Below are 17,271 nucleotides of genomic sequence, written 5' to 3' on the forward strand. Positions count from 1 at the left end.
CTGAGTCTGGGTTAGCACACTCATGATGATTGCTTCCAGTTCTGTTTATTTCATTTTTGTAATAACTGAATAATATTCCATTGTATAAATGTATCATACTTTCATTATCCATTCAACAATTGATAGTCATGTAGATGTTTCCATTTCCTGCCTACTGTGAAATGGACAGGAATGAACATGGATAATTCAAGCTTGAAAAAATCTCAGAATGAATGGTGGACATAGGCAGGATGCTCCAGCCCTAACTGAGGATCTGTTGCCAAATAATAGCTACTGGGAAATGGAGCATCAGCTTTCTTAAGGATCTGATTTTAGGTAGCTTGAGTAGGTTGTAGTGATCAACCTGTGCCCAAGTGCATTATGACACAAATTAAGCTCAATAGGCATTTAAATAAAACAAGGAAACTCATAGAGGGCATGAAGTCAGAGGGACAGGTGGGTGGAGATGAGATAGAAGAGATACGAATATGATCAAAATGCACTGTATCGAATTCTCTAAGAATCAAGTAAAGTATTTTAAAAATAGACAATTGGGCTGTGAAGGGCTTGCCTTCATTAAGTTAATGTCACTATAATGGTGTGTTTGTTATTATAAGAATAGGTGTGTGGTGAAAATAAATCTCTCCCCTCTACTTCCTCCCTCTCTCCACCATAGGCCGACACAAGAAGGCCCATGACCCTTGCAAACAGGCACGGGGCCATGATGTTGGACTTCCACCTAACAGTGAGAAAGAAACCTATTGATATTTTTAATGAATATTTTTGTTGAGTTTTGTGCACTTCATACAATAAACTTAATCATATTTAGACACCCTGCCCCATTTGTACTTCCATAATACCCCCACACCATATTTCATGCATTCTGTCATATATGTTAAACCCTGTGTGGTCAAACTTTTGTACCCAGATGTCTCACTGCAAGCTCATCCACAGGAGTCTAGTCAGTCTATCCAGAGTTAAAGAAGATCAACTTAAATATCAATTCTCCTTCTCCCACCAATAATCAGTTGCCAATAGTTCCTTGGCCAATAATGGGGTCTGTTGCACTCCCCAGTTCTATGCTGTTTTTTTCTGATTGCGTTTGAATAGGTCTTGTACACGCTGTCACCATTGCTATAAGTTCATATGAGCAAGTTCCCAGAGACCTGAAATTCCCTGTTTCTTTAGGTTCATAAAACAACCCTGGCTCTTACAATCTTTCAGCATCTCTTCCTCAATGGTCCCTAAACCATGGGTGGGTGAGGTTTAATATAGGAGTCCTATCCAGGGACACACATGCTGCAATCTTTTATTCTCTACTCCTTGGCCATTTGTGGCCTTCTGTGTGCACTGCACTCTTTTGCATGAGGACGTTTTACTGGTGACAGTGGAGGAATGCATTAGTAGTCTCTGTACCCTCAATTCACTATGCTCCATGAGCCTTAGGTGTAGAGGTTCCAGTGTAGATGTGTCACTTAGAGCTGGGTGTCTTTCAGACTCAGAGTTTCTGTGTGACCAGTTGTGGAACTCTGTAATAGACTTCATCTGTTGCTTCTTTGATGAGTGGTGTATGGTTTACTTGTCTTTAAATATAAGGGACCGTATTTCGAATTCAATAGCAAATTTCATTTGTCTAGAAATATGAGAGAGAGAGCGTTTTCTGTAGGATCTCTGACGTCCCCAGCCATGTGTATTTGGCTATGTTTACAGTACCACCCTCAATGAGTTCCCTCCCATTGACAGGGCTTTTAGATAGCTGTTCATTACCCCTTAGATGAAAGTGTCACTGCTACTGACCATTGATTGATTTTCTTCTCAGCATATTTCATAGTATATTCTAGAACGATGAGAGCTAGTCTTCAGGGAGGGAGGCTTCCTAGTCATTTCAAGGCCCACTGCTCTAAGTCCTGTATCAGAAGTATGACCTATCTTCAGCAAAAGGGTCTTACCATCAAGTTCTTGGAAGTAATAAAGGGCTATGTCAATAGCCTGTGTTATTTTGGAGTCTCTTGGACCACCAACAACCTGAAGAGAAGTTTATCCTGTATGGTCCTGGGTTTCTATTGAATTTTGAAAAAAAAAACTATTTTGTTCTGATATTCTGTTTTAGCAGTATAATATGGACTGACAATTCTGCATGGAAGTAGCCTAGAAAATTATACCCTGAAGAAAGAATAAGTGAAGCAGACATGTCATGTAAGTGATGGAAGAATGATAGGTTTCCTGTGATCCTTTGGAAAATTTGCATTTAAAATCATGAAGAAAGTTGTGTTTTAAATATTGAAAAGCTTATGTTATAGATTAATCTAATTTAAAGTTTGGCATTTATATTTATTTTTTGTAAATAAATGAATGATAAATTAAAGATCCCCAAATAATTATGTTTGGATTATAAAATGTATTTCAGTATATAAAGGTACATAGGCTCACAGCAAGGTTTGGTGGTACACACCTTTAATCCCCGCCCTCAGGAGGCAGAGGCAGGCAGATCTCTGTGAGATCAAGGCCAGTCTGGTCTCTATAGCAAGTTACAAGCCAGCTGACACGATAAGGAGATCTTGCCTCAAAAAACCAAAACAAAATAAAATACATACAAAAAAACAAGCAAGACAAACAAGCAAACAAACAAAGCATGATTGTGACCAGAATATCAGAATACACTGCTTGAGATAGTGGTAAAGAGTCATTATTAGGAGATAATTGACCTAAATGTTGAGTTTACCATTTGTATAACTGTCTTACATTCCAAATGGTATAATAATAGTGTAACTTTTCTTATAGGAGAAAAGTGAATTTTGTGTGGCACTCTCTCTCTCTCTCTCTCTCTCTCTCTCTCTCTCTCTCTCTCTCTCTCTCTCTCTCTCTCTCTCTCTCTCTCTCTCTCTCTCTCTCTATATATATATATATATATATATAGCTGTGTGTTTCTGTGTGTGTATTAAATAACTAGATTTGAATTTCATCACCTTCCATAGACTTTATATACTTTCAAATAAATGGTTAAGAATTTATTAGATTACCTCTATTGTGCTCTCAAAACCCATAATTAAAACCTATGACTTTGAGAACAACCCGCAATAAATATTTATTAAATGAATAAATGGAAAACAATCCTATCTTGTAACTCATATCATATAGTGAAATATTCTGAACTCTAGGTTAAGTTTTACAGTAGGAATTAATCATTGAATCACATTATAAGCACCCAGGTGTGTTAGAGGGAGTGAGGTGCTGAGGCGAAGCATAATGAAATCAGTGTGAAATCAGTTCAGGGCTGTCCTATGAAGAAAAATTCTAAACTTCAGTAATAAAATTTTATGGTTCACCTGGCATATTCCTTAAAGGAGTAACACATGTGTTATCAGGAATGGAATTACTGAGAACTTTCAACTGGATGCTTCTGACATAAATATACTGCTAGGTGTGCACTGAGGCTAAGGTGACTTTAAAAACGAATGTTCAAGTTGAACACACAGGCAGTCTTAGATTTCTTTTGAAACTGCTGCCCTCATTTCCTTAATGTATTAGTTATTTTTCTGTTGCTCTGATAAAACACTGTAACCAAGGGCACTTACAGAGGGAAGATATTTTTGAGCTTATGGTTCCAGAGGGATGAGTCCATCCTGGTGGGAAGGCCTGGGAGGAGGTACCCAAGCTGAGCCCTCACATCCTCAAACAGGCACAGGAAGTAGTGCAAAGCCGGAAATGGGATTATCTACTTTCAAAGCCTGCCCTCAGTGACATGTTTCCTCCAGCATGGCCACACCTCAGTAAACCTCACCAAAAGGTGCCTCTAACTGGGATCAGTTCCTGAAAAACTTGGAGCCTGTTGGAGGCATTCCCATTCAAACTACCATATTTCACTCCCTGGTCCCCACAGCCTTATAATAGGAAGAACTGTAAGGAACTTTCAAGTAAGATGCCCATGGAAAAAGTGGGAAGTCGTAGCTTAATTCCAGATTCCACATGCTGGCAGCAGACCCAGGAGAGTGATCTGTAAATCCTGTAAATAGACAGGAGTTGTTTTCCAGGGTATATCAACAATTTATCATTGGTGAGTATCAAGGTCAGGGAATCTTCCAGTCTATGTGACAGTGGACCACACATAGAGATCTATGTGGCCTAGGTCCATGTACAGGGGTTTCCAACCTATGTGTCATAAAAGGGTTGGGAATTACATGATTTGGGATTCAAAGTGGCAGTAAGTTTACGAAGGAGAGGTAAGAGTTAAACACGTACTTGTTTTCCCAAGTAAGCAATGAGACTGGTTTCCTAGCTAAGCTAGGTTTTGTTTTCTTAAGCAGCAGAGACTGCGAGGTAGGGACTTTTGTCAGGCTAGCTGCTCCGGGTTTTTTCTCGATTAACTTTAGTTTTCATACTTAATAAATTCAGTTTTCTTCTTCAGGTTCATGGCCATTCCATAATGCGTTTAGTCTAACTTCAGAAGTCCTCTTAGTCTTTGCCAGTCTCAACATTGTTTAAAAGTCCAACTTCCAAAGGCTTCTGAGGCTAAAGCACTCTCTTAAATGTAAGCCCCTATAAATTCAAAAAGACAAACTACATACTTCCAGCAAATGATGTCACAGAATACACATTTCCATTCCAAAAGGGAGGAATGGGGGCATAATAAGGAAATATCAGACCAAAGAAAGATAAAAAAAGAAAACCTGCAGCCTGTGAATGGAAAGTTCCTGGAAGAGCCCTGCAAGGCTGGCCAACTGAACATCACTTCAATGACTGTGGAGAGTTTGAAATGTTGCAGATCCAGAGTCTATGCACATATTATCCTGGGTCATGTTTTGTTCATAAATAGCCCTGCCTTGCCTACCTCTGTTTTTGACTTAAACATCTTATGATTAAATTAACAAAGAAACAGTTCCCACCAACCAAAAGACTCAGAATGTCATCAGGTAGCATCTGAGGCCTATGGACGAGATTTCTCCGTTGCTATTTCTGCCTACTTATTGTTTCTACTGATGGATTTGAAAACTATTTTGATTTATGACTTTTCTTTGTTCTGTCACTATAAAAACATCAAGAACTGATTTTACACGGGAACATGGAATTTGAAGAAACCTGAATCTGTGTTCCTGGTCCATGTCACTCATATTTGGCTCCGGAATAAACTATTTCTGATCCCTTTAAGGTGATGGTTATGCTTTTGAATCAACAAGGGAAAACATCAAATCCAGTAGCTCGATTTATAATGTCTGGGATTTTATTACAAAGGAATTAGATGGCCTATCCCTTCAAACTTTGCTACATGGAACAAAGATATCTCTCTTGGGCTGGTACCACTCCCTCTATATAGCTCTCCTTAGCAGATATATCATGCCTCTTGAATTTCCAACATCTTGGGGTCTCCATTGCCAACAATGAACTTCTTATCCTTATTTTCTTCTCCAAATTGTACATTTTGTGTGCCTTTATGCATCATTTGGTTGTTTTCATTGTAGAACTGAATAACGTTCATAATTAATAGCCACACCACTTTTTTAGATTGGCTGTACTGAAATGTCTTTAACAAATAAAGTAATCCATTACATTTTAGTTTAGCCTCAATTAGTCCAGGAACAGAGAGCAGCTAGATTTTTAGTCAAGATATACCAATTGCTGTTTAGCTACTGCCTAAATCTCTCTCTGGAGCATTTTGACTCTTGCCTATACTATAATAGCCCAATAAGTTCTGTTTAAAGCATTCAAATGTTTTTTTTTCTAAATTAAATGTGAAAAGTCTTACACATTCCTCAAAAAAAAACCACATGTCCATGATCTAAGCATGATGTTTTCTTGTGGGGCTTTGGAAATTTTGCGTTTAAAATAATGAGAAAAGTGATGGTTTAAATATAAAAAAGTTGCTATAATAGATAATCTTATTGAAAGTTCAGTGCTCAAGTCTACTTTGAGTAAATTAAATGAATAACAAATGACAAAAATGTCCAAATGTTCCCAATACATTTGGATTATTAAAATGTATTTTAGTATGTAAAGGTACAAACACACACAGTCAGGCATGGTGGTGCATGTTGAGGCCACCTTGATCTACATAGCCAGTTACAGGTCAGCTGGTGCCATAGGGAAAGCCTGTCTCAAAAAGCAAAACAAAGCAAAACAAAACAAACACACATGTGCACGCACGTATACACACACACACACACACACACACACACACACACACACGAGAATAGAATACGTGAGGTAGAGAGGTAGAGGTAGAAAGTCATTACAATGAGATGATTGTCCTAGATGTGTGATAGTACTTGTTGAGCTGACCATTTGTATAATTAATGGTTTTACATTTTAAAGTGATATAAGAATACTCTATCTTCTCTTAAAGAGGAAATGGTGATCTTTTTACACAGAAGGGTTTATTAGTCTGAAGGTTCCAGAAGGATAAATTTCCATTATGACTTGGAGTCATGGTGATAGCTGGAGCAGAAAGCTACACACTCACATCCTCAAGCAAGCACATGAAATAGAACGATTAGAAATTGGGTGTGGCTATCTGCTCTCAAAACTTGTCACAGGTGCCACACTTCCTCCAGCAAGGCCAACCTTCTAAACTTCAGGAAAAAGACCATTATCTGGGGACAAGTATTAAATACTTGGAGCCTATGGGGAACATTCTCATTCAAACCACAGCACTTAATGCTCAATCAGATTGGTTGCAAAGCTCTCATTTTACTGTACTTTATAAGCTTTCCACAGTTTGTAGTCAATGGGCATGCCCCTCTCTAGTAAAAACAAAACAATTACCCCTCTCAATAAATAGAGTTTTCAACACATATTGTGGGAAACATTTTCTGAGTATGTCTACACAACCCTCCATGATGGTTCTTCCCACAAAGTGATTTGTCAACTCGTCCCAATGTGGAATCCCCCTGCTCTCCCTTTGAATCTTGGTTTTGGTGACCACATACATATAGTACTAATCTAACACTGAGCATTTATACACATCATTGTGGCTGTCTGCTAGGTTTCTTGAGCTATCTACACTGAAACCATGTCATCAGCTTTTATGACAGCCTAAGAAGACTGTGGTGGGGCTTTTAAAGAAAGTGCTAAATATTCATGTTCCAGCCATGGTGTGCCTGGTTTATCCAGTTCAACCCCAAACTGCACACCATCTTGGAATGAACCAATGATGTGCAGACCATAAACAGGTCATCCCTGCTGACAATTGACAACTTTAAGGATTCATAAAAAAAAATGATCAGATTTACTACGAAGCTGCAATTTTCAACCATCCCTCCCTGTTATCACTACTTTAGTAGGCAACAATCCATAGCTATGTCATAGAGCTGTGTGTGTATGCATACAATGTATCTTGTGTCAGGTGTTACAGGGTAATTAGCACACAAATAAAATAAAAAGTCTATATGAGGCATAAAAGTGGGGGAAACAAATATTTCAAGTATGTAAAGCCTTTACTGAAATAATCATTGATTAAAAAATTCCAAATTCCACTTTAGTTCTATTATTACTATCTTTGAAATATTTTAAAATATTCATTACTCTCTTTGAAACATTTTATCAAGGATACTATGCTGTTGAAAAGTTTTAATTTGGCAGAAATTTCAAATAGTTGATATTGTGGAGCTGTGAAATGAGCACACTCAAAAATTAGAATGATTTGAATTGTAATTTAAGTTCTCATTCAAACTTACTGTGCAAAACAAGAAAGAAATTAGTGTCATTAAATATTTGCTTTACAGAATGGCCCAGAACCTTAAGTGAGATGTATATCAAAAACCCTAAATCAAACTTATCCACTTGTTTTGTTGTTATGCTGGTATGATTATCCTCTAATCCATACAGTAATTTGGTAATATGTGGAAGAAATTATGGTCATGGCAAAAACTGAAGAATATATGAATTTCATATGGGTAAGAAAGTGTAATGCACACAACATGTTAATGTAAAAGAACTTCACCCATCCACCTGCAGTAACTTAGTCCTTGCATAGATAGGGAAAGTCAGAGAACCACATTGCACCTGCAAAATGTACTTTCTCCATTTCTTCCCTAGTTCTGGCACTGTCTGTTACAGTCTCCACTAAATTCCGAGAAAGGATCCTCAAGATAACTCACATGCCACCGTGTCTAGGTGAGAAAATACTGTTTCCAGAAACTCCTGTATGAATATAAATTAAAGAATACAATCTCTGTGCATATTAAATTTCTTGTCTGATTATCTGTCAGCAGTCATTAGGTTGTGTCTGTCCACTGATTACGTGAATAAGGTTGCAGTGAATATGAAGGATACATGTCTTTCCAGAATTGTGATTTCCTTTCCTTCAGGTGTAATCTCACAACTGGAAGATCTGATTCTTATGGTTCTAAAGTGAATTTTTTTAAGGACTCTCCATCCATATGCTTTTCCATACTGACTGTGACAATTTTCATTCCCACAGCTGAGTACATTGATTTCCCTTTATCCTCACCCTTTCAACATATACTACTGTTAGTTGTCTATAATTATCATTTTTACAGATGTGAAATGGTTTTCTCCTTCTGTTTCTAAGGATTAGTGATACTGAGTACCTTTTGTAGACATGTTGACCATCTGTGGGTCTTACAGGAATGATGATGAGTATGCTACTTTACACACACAGAAATGTCCGCTTATGGTCTGTGTATTAAATCCTTACTGCATGTATTGTTCACATAACACTTTTCCTAGTTTACGAGTTGCATTTTCCTTGCTTATTCCCTTGCTGTGTTGAAACTTTTTAAATTGGTGTAGTCTCATTGATTTTGCTGTCATTCCCTGTGTATTATGGGTTATACTGAAAATAACCTTACAAAAATAAGTGCCAATAATTCTTTCACCTTTGTTCCTTCCAGAAGTTTTAGAGCTTCAGGTCTTGGGTTTTTAACACAATTTGAGATGAATGTTAAGTCTACAATAAAGATGCCTTTTCATAATAAGTCTTTGGAATCCAGTTTTCCACAGCATCATATATGGTGTTTACTTCTTTTTTATACTCTCTTAGCATCTTTGTCAAAAAACAGGTGATTTTCAGAAGGAGAGAGTTAACCAAAAACAGTGTATGTGGAAAAAAAAGCCATAGGGAAACCTATTACTTTGTAATCCATTAACATATAAATTATTTTAAAAAGAGATTGAAGGGCAATATTATGCATGGTTACCTAATGTTGCTCTTAAAAAAAAGTGGGTTATTAATCAAAAATCCAGTACCAGATATGGGATACATACTTGGGAATTGCTGGTTAAGGGACTCCCAGAAGTACAGGCCCTTGCTATTCCTGGTGGGTGTCCACAAAAAGTAGGTGAAGACACCACACATCTTGCTCACTAGAGACATAGAAAGGAAGTTAGAAATGATCTGTAAGATTCATCCTTGCTAGCTAAATTTCATAGTTCTTGGAGGTTCTATACAGTTTTCTGATAGAGGAAAGTCATCAATGGTCTACTCAGCTGTGAGCCTGACACATTACAAAAACAATTGCAAGGAAAAGCATGCTCAATGTGTACAATAGTGGTAAGACTGTTATGGTGGTAACCAACCACTCTGAAAAGCTTAGGGGTTCATTCTATAGTATAAATTAATTCCTGATACTGTAAACACAGAAAAAAAATGACTGAAGAAGACTTAGGGTCTAGGAGGGACTTAATTCTGTTGATAAATCAACATGGTGCCAAACTTGCTTATCAACATTGTTTATAGTCATAGGCAAATGTTATATTTAGCATTAATCACAGAACTTCTCCTTGCAACAAACTGTGGTGAATGCAGACATTCATTGTTTCACATAGTTCTGAGAGTACCTGACATTTGATCAGTTAGTGATCAGCAGAACATTTAGATCATCCCAGCTAAGACTCAGGAACTAACACAGAAGAGGGGAGAGCAGAGTGTATGACATGGAAGACAGGGAAGAAGACTATGAAATGCTATTTTTACAGCCATTGCAACCATGATTTCACTGCAGCAATGTTCATCTGTACTGGGCTTTCACACGGCTGTTCCTAAGATCAGTAAGTCATGGATTGGAAAGTTCCTCATTGAGTCATACTTGGTTCTGATGAGTGGATTCTGGGTAGGGGCAGCCATTTCCTTCACCTGTATATTCACTGGAAAGTCAAGTAAGCTCCAGTGGACAGTTATGAACTCATGACTTCACAGAGGACCCTTGTTAAACTCAGTGTATGTCATAAAACAGAAAGGCGTGGGCATAGGAAAGAAATCTGTAGAAAACAGAAGAGTTTGGCAGGGGTGAAAGGAGACGAGAGAGAGAGAGAGAGAGAGAGAGAGAGAGAGAGAGAGAGTGAATGAGAGTAATCAGAATTTATTATACACCTTATGAAATTGTTATGAAAACATTTAATGATAGATTAAACAATAATTAATTAGATATATGTGAGGTTATTGCTAAATTTGTTTGGGTTCAGTTGATCTCTTTGTCAGGTTTTAAAGCCGATTTTGACTACAACAGCTTTGTAATTCCATTTGAATTCAAAATACATGCAATTTAAAACAGAAGTAATTATGATTCATATGAAATGTTTTGATGATTGTTCTTTCCCACTTCAGTTCAAGTGTTTTGACTTTAGAAACTTTCCTTAGTATTTTCCATATTTTCAGAGCATAGCATAAAACTGAAAGCAAAGTCATAGGTAAAAGAACAGTTTATTGACTTTATGAGCCAGTACTCAAATTATAAATCAAATGTAACTGGAGAGTTGGCTCAGAAGTTGATAGCACTAGGTACTCTTTCAGAGGACTTAGGTTTGATTCCCAGCACCCATTGGCTGCTAATAACTGTTTGTAACTCCAGTTCCAGGAGATCTGATGCTTTCTTCTTACCTTCTCCAGTATTGCACAACATGGGTGCACTCACATACATATAGGCAATACACTCATACACATAAAATAAAAATAATAAATGAAATCTTTTTGAAAAATTATAAACCAGATGAGGTAAAGTGCTTTTTACATTTAAACAGATTTGTGCAAAATATTACTAAAATAGAATAATGATGTTAATGCCATAGCCATTTTCATTAATTATATATATTTTCAATATTAGATTTATAAAGATACAAAATGTTAAAACTCAGGAATAGTTATATGTATTTATATGGAATGGGCAGAAGACACACTCAGTGTTTAACCTGAACATTCAATGACCCACTCAAGGTGACATATGAATTTTGACCGCAGTGGCCTGCCTTCTCAGTCTAAGAGCCACCAAAAGAATGTTTTGGGTCCATTCATACTCTAGAAACTAAGTTTCTAAAGTTTTTGCCAAAATTCACTTCAACAGAATGTATTTTCTTGAAAAATCACGTAAGTACTGAACCCTAACTTGTGCTTTGAAAGTAAAACACTTTTGATCTTCTTGCCCTCTTTATGTATCAACTTGATGATGTCTATGAAGGTGTTTCTAAATGAGGATAACAGACTTGCCAAATTTGAGTTGCATAATATAATCTTTTGAGAACCTGAATGGAAAAAAAAAGAAAATCAGAATAAGGAGAAATCACCCCTACCTGGGTGTTAACCTGGAACATCGGTCTTCTTCTACCCTTAGACTAGGATTTATTCCAGTGGGTCCCAAGGTTCAGTCAGGAGAATCACAATCCACTTTCTCAGCTCTCCCTCTTCCATGTTTTCAGTCTGAAAATCATCCCGAGCTTATTCTCTACAAGGACAAACATACAGGCAGATGCATAAAGAATTTACTGACTACTCCATTCACCGTGTTTTAATGGAAATATAAATGAGCAATGGCTCCATTAAGACTTAGTAGTTACTTTTCTGGGCAATGTGACAGAGGCAACGTAGCAGATGAATTATTTATTTTGGCTCATTACATCATGGTGAACATGGTGTGGCAGAGCAGTCCTCATTATGATGTTTAAGAAGCAGACAGAGAAGGCAATAAGGTGTAAGCTGGCCCCAGCGATCTACATTTTTGGGCTAAGTCTGACCTCCTAACATTTCCATAAGCTCTCAAAAGCATACCACGAGCTAGGGACCAAAGGTTTAATAGCCTTGTAGGGGAGATTTCACCTTCAAACCATAGCAAACAAATCAAATAAACTTATGTTAAATAGAAGTAAAAAGTGGGAGACTCTAAATTTCTATCAGTATTTGAAACTAATTTTTAAATTTTGGATTGATCGATTGATTATGTGTGTGCGTGCGTGTGCGTGTGCGTGTGTGTGTGTGTGTGTGTGTGTGTGTGCGCGCGCGAGCGCCACAGTATGGCTGTAGAAGTCAGAAGACAATTTGTAAGAACCTGCTCTCTCCTCCCACCATACAGATCTTGAAGACTGAGCTCAGATGTTCAAGCTTGGCAGCAAATGTCTTTACTCTCAGTTCATATCTGAGCTACTCCAAATTTAAAACTAGTTTTGATCCCTGCTTAACCTATGTCTTTACAAACAACTATGTGCATTCCTATACTTCCACTTTTCCATTTGGACACATTTTTGTTTATATATTAATCTTATGTTTCATGGTAGGCCTAAATATATATCTTCTGGAACATTTCTGAGTCATTCTAAAATAATTATTGGCCTTATAAAATATTTTTAATGATAATTTTAATTTGTGTATATAAGTGTATTATCTGCATGCCTGTTAGTACACCTGTGTATATCCTGCAATAGCCACAGAGGTCAGAAGAGAGTGTTGGATCCCGTGTAACTGGAGTTAAGAGTGGTTGTTAGCTGCCATGTGGGTGCTGGGAATCAAACCCGGGTCCTCTGCAAGAACAGCCAGTGTTCTTAGCTCCTGAGCCATCTCTCCAGCCCTTAAAAGATATTTTTTAACTAGAATAGATACAAATAACTTTTCAACAAATTATTATTACCTAGCTTTTAAAAAAAATTCCCAGGAAATTCAATAATTTTCTGTGTATAATTCAGCATATCTTTTTTACAAGACTCAAATTGTACGTTATCTGTGAGAAACACCTACTCATTATATTTGTGTTTATCATTTGTAGCAGTTTGAAATTACATTTTTGTAGTATATTGTGATAAGAGGGGATTCAAAGGGCACTAAATGAGCAGTGGATGTGTGCAGAGCTAGCTCTGACGTCTCTAACCATAAAGCAGTGACTGCAGTGAGATAGCTGTGCAAACTCCATGACAACACTGAAAATATTGCACAAAGAAACCTGACACTACTCGATGAACACAACGCTCTGCTGCACTATATCTTAGTTTAGTAAGTGGCAGCCTTTCTGTGCAGTGTATGTCAGTGTGCCACTCAGAATGAGAACTTCTATCTCATAGTTTTAAAATGGCTAAACCATTTTCATCCGCTAAATTCATTGCATGTTCTGAATTACATCATTTGGTACTTTATAAATATAAAATGGGCTGAAGACTTTTTACCTTTACTATATATAAAAGGAAATGTATTTTAAATTCTTCTGAATACATATAAATACAACTTCCTGATGATAGGAGATGAACATATTTTGTAAAACTGGAATTTTATACTAAAATAGAGAAATAACATTTCAAGTATGCCTTCACTATTTTAGCTATTTTAGTTGCATGGAGGAAGAAGAGGCACTCTGTTCCTTGCTCCTATGCATCTCTGTGAACTCTGCCTGGTGAACTTGAACTCTTTGTGGTAGAAGAGACCCCTGGAGGGAAAGAGCAGCTAATAGAGCCCGCCTCCACAGAACATTTATAATTTTGCTTCAGACAAGTCTACGGGAATTTCATAACAGTATTTGAAATACTCTGTTTCTAATTATGAAATGTTACTCGTACCTATTTGTAGTCTAAAAATTACTTATTCCTCTGAAAAGTTTAAACCAGCAAGGGGCAAGTCAAGAAGCACCCTGGGAAGAGGGGCGGAGGCCGGCTAAGGGGAGTTAGTATGTTGGAGAACTTGGCAGCGAGATTGGGGAAGTGTGCATGGCCACTGGGGCGAATGACAGAGGTGTCCTGCAGGCGTGAAAGCAAGACGGGGCATTTACAGACTTGAAATGGAGACTATGGGTGGGGCGAAAGCAATCAGAAGAGCCACCAGGCCAGTGGCCTGGCACTATGAGGTTTCTTTATCAGTCGTCCCCTCCCTTCCTACCATGTAAAACCATGCAAAACCCAAACAAAAAACGTCCTATGTTAGTCTGTGAGCGTTGGGGCCTGGAAGAGCATGCGCAGAGCCTCCCAAGAAGGGCAAAGGAAAGAAAATTTAGTGAGATACCCTGAAGAGAGTTTTAACGTCCACGCCTGCTGCTTTTAGCTGTAGAGTTTAATTAGGCTTGTGCTAAGCAAAGTGTTAACCATTAATTTCTCCATACTTTATGAACAAGCATTTTAAAAACCTTAATGTATACCATAAGAAACAAAGTTATTAAGTAGACTTATCAATTAGTATTTATTAATGAGTTAATCGTTTTATTTAATTTTTAAAATATTTTCCTTGATTCTTTAAAAAAATCCATATGGTTACTTTCAGACCCCACCTCCATCTCACCTCTCATATATGTAGACATCAGCTCCTTGTCGCAAGCTGGCAGATATTTTCTCCCCCTCTGGGGATTGATACTTCACACTGGTCATTGTTTCCCATGTTGTACAGACATTTTACTGTTCCTTTTTACACTGATTACGTCTCATTTCTGTTTTCCTTGTTTTTTGTACTTTTGGTTTTACATATAAAAATCCCTACCCATTCCAATATACTGAGGCATTTCCCTATTTTTCTTTGTTGAAATTTCATTTTATGCTCTTACACTGAAAATTTGTTAATATTTTATTGATTCTTTGAAAATTTCATGAAACCTATTTCTATCATATTCAAATACATTCTCCTATCACCTTCTCCATCCTACTAATCCCCAAATTTCTGTTCTCTGATTTTTCTTTTTTTAAAGGTCGGTCAAGTCTAATTTGTGCTCACCAAATGTTCTTGCGTCTGGGTTTTCTCCCTTGAGTCTGGCAAACCTACCAGGTATCACACCCTTAAAGAAAACGGCTTTTCTCCCTGAAGCTATCAATTGCCAACAGATACTCAGGTAAGGCTGGGGTTTCTTCTCCACCTCCCTCATCCAATTTATCTGTGAACAACATTAAACTCAGTGCTTAGATTACTTCAGTAAATATTCATTATCAATTATTAAAGCTATAAGTTTCTTGGTTTATAGTTTGCCTACTTTGTTCCTGTTACATAAAAGATATTTTACAATTAGAATTTTGATTTCTGTCCTAGTTTGTTTCTCCATTGCTGTGACAAAACAGTATGATCAACACCAGAAATTGAATAGGAGTGGGGGAACATGGGAGGAGTTGGAGGGGACTGGGATGTATGACACATACATCACTAATATATGAAGTTCTCAAAAACTAAATAATAACAAATGAAATAAAATATCTCATAAAGATATGAGGAAATTTAATGCCATCTCAAAAAATCTGATAAAACTAATTTGCCAATTGCTTGAGAAGCCATTGTTTTGGGAGATTAGGGGTATTGGTAAACACCAATTGCAGCCACCAGGCTAGAATTTCTGTCCTTCAATATCAGTGAGTAAAAACATCCACTCATATAAAGAAGACTACAAGGGAGAAACTGGGGAATGTTAGGGAAAGAATAACCTAGGATTTCAATACTAACACTAACTGTTCAAATAAAACTTTTTTCATGTAAAGGATGGTGCCAGGTAGAGTGACATAAAACACAAAAGAAAAAGGTTTAGCAGTGTTGGATGTATGACATGGAAACTTATCTTAGCAGTCCCTTAAATATACTTCCCAATACTTTCCAATGAACCAGTCTAGAGATCACATTGTAGAAATGAACATATTGAAAAGCAAATATTCAAAAAACTATGAGAATAAAGGGGAAAAAGTTATCCAGATACACAATTAAAAAAAAAAAAAGGAATACTACAGGGATGGAAGAAAGCCCTTCCAGAAGCAATATGTTTCTTAAATGAAAACCCCAGTGCCAGAGGTGGGTTGTCCTCCTAACAGCTTTTGGCCTTAGGGGCCCTAGAGGTCCCCAAAATAATAAAGGTCATTGGCAGTAATGTTGGTTGTACACTGGAAGTGGATAGAGAAACCCTACTGCTGAATACACTGTGTGATGTGAGTACAGGAGAAGAAGAAATGGAGCTTGGACTAAGCTGCACTGGATGGATGGCTTTCACAGTGCCAGAAAGCAACATGCAGATGGCTGGGAGAGAACTGTCCCCCTACAATTCTCCTCAAAGACAGACTCTGCATGTTGCACTATCAACACACGAAACAAGGTGTTCCTATTGGTACAATAGTGGAGCATCTTGTGTAAGTACAACCAGCAAATATTTAACTGGGTTCAATGCCCACTCCTAGAGGTGGAACACACATCTGATACTGCAGAACCAGCCAACCCCCTGTGGCAGGGGAGAATACAGACCCCAGTGGGAGGTCACTGCAGTTGCTTTGTTAGATGGATGTGATACACCTACTAAAGTACAGCCCAAGCATTTGCATTTATACCATAGGTTAAGTTATAGCAGCCACTGTTTAGATGTTCTTCACTGCAGAGGCCTGAAAGTTCAGTGCCTTGCCACAATGTGAGGAAGATCATCCCACACTTACCACTCCCTTCAAGGCTCAGAGACTTTTGTGGAAGAGGTTGGTGGAAAGAATGTAACAGCTGAAGGAAGGGGTGGAGTGTTTACTGGAAGCATCCGGACCCCTGTGCCAGAAGCTGTAGTCACAACTCCTTCCCAGGCTAATCAAGGAGTTGAGAGGGGAGTTAGTTACCCCTCCCACCAAATCAGTTGACCTTAGACCTTAGCTGCATGTGGGGGAGGACCTAAGATATATAAGCCAAGGATGCCATGAGGCACCTCTCTCCCTGTTTTGTCACAGGATCTATAGTTGAGTGTGTACTTTCCAGTACAGCTGTAAATGGGGGGGCGGTGCCCACTCTTCTGTAAATAAACCCATACCCTGTGCTCTATTAGCAAGCCCAATAAACTACTTAGGATTTCAAACAAAACAAAACAAACAAAACAAAAACAGAAACAAAAAGAGCGGAGCTAATGGAAATCTTTATTATTCCACCAAAGTTAACCCCATATTGGCAAATCCTTAGGTCTTTGGTTGTTTGTTTGTTTTCAGTCTTTTTGAGATAGGGTCTACCTGTAGCCTGGACCGCTCTGGCCTCTGGCCTTGAATTCACAGAGATCTGCTGGGCTCTGCCTACCAAGTGCTGGGATTAAGGATATGTGTCACCATGCCCGGCTTTGGTCTTTGATTTCTTATCCCTATTTTTCTACCCTTAAATTTCATTATATATATATA

This window comes from Nannospalax galili, unplaced genomic scaffold, assembly GCF_000622305.1.
Source record: "Nannospalax galili isolate Female #2095 unplaced genomic scaffold, S.galili_v1.0 scaffold698, whole genome shotgun sequence".
NCBI classification, from domain to species: domain Eukaryota; kingdom Metazoa; phylum Chordata; class Mammalia; order Rodentia; family Spalacidae; genus Nannospalax; species Nannospalax galili.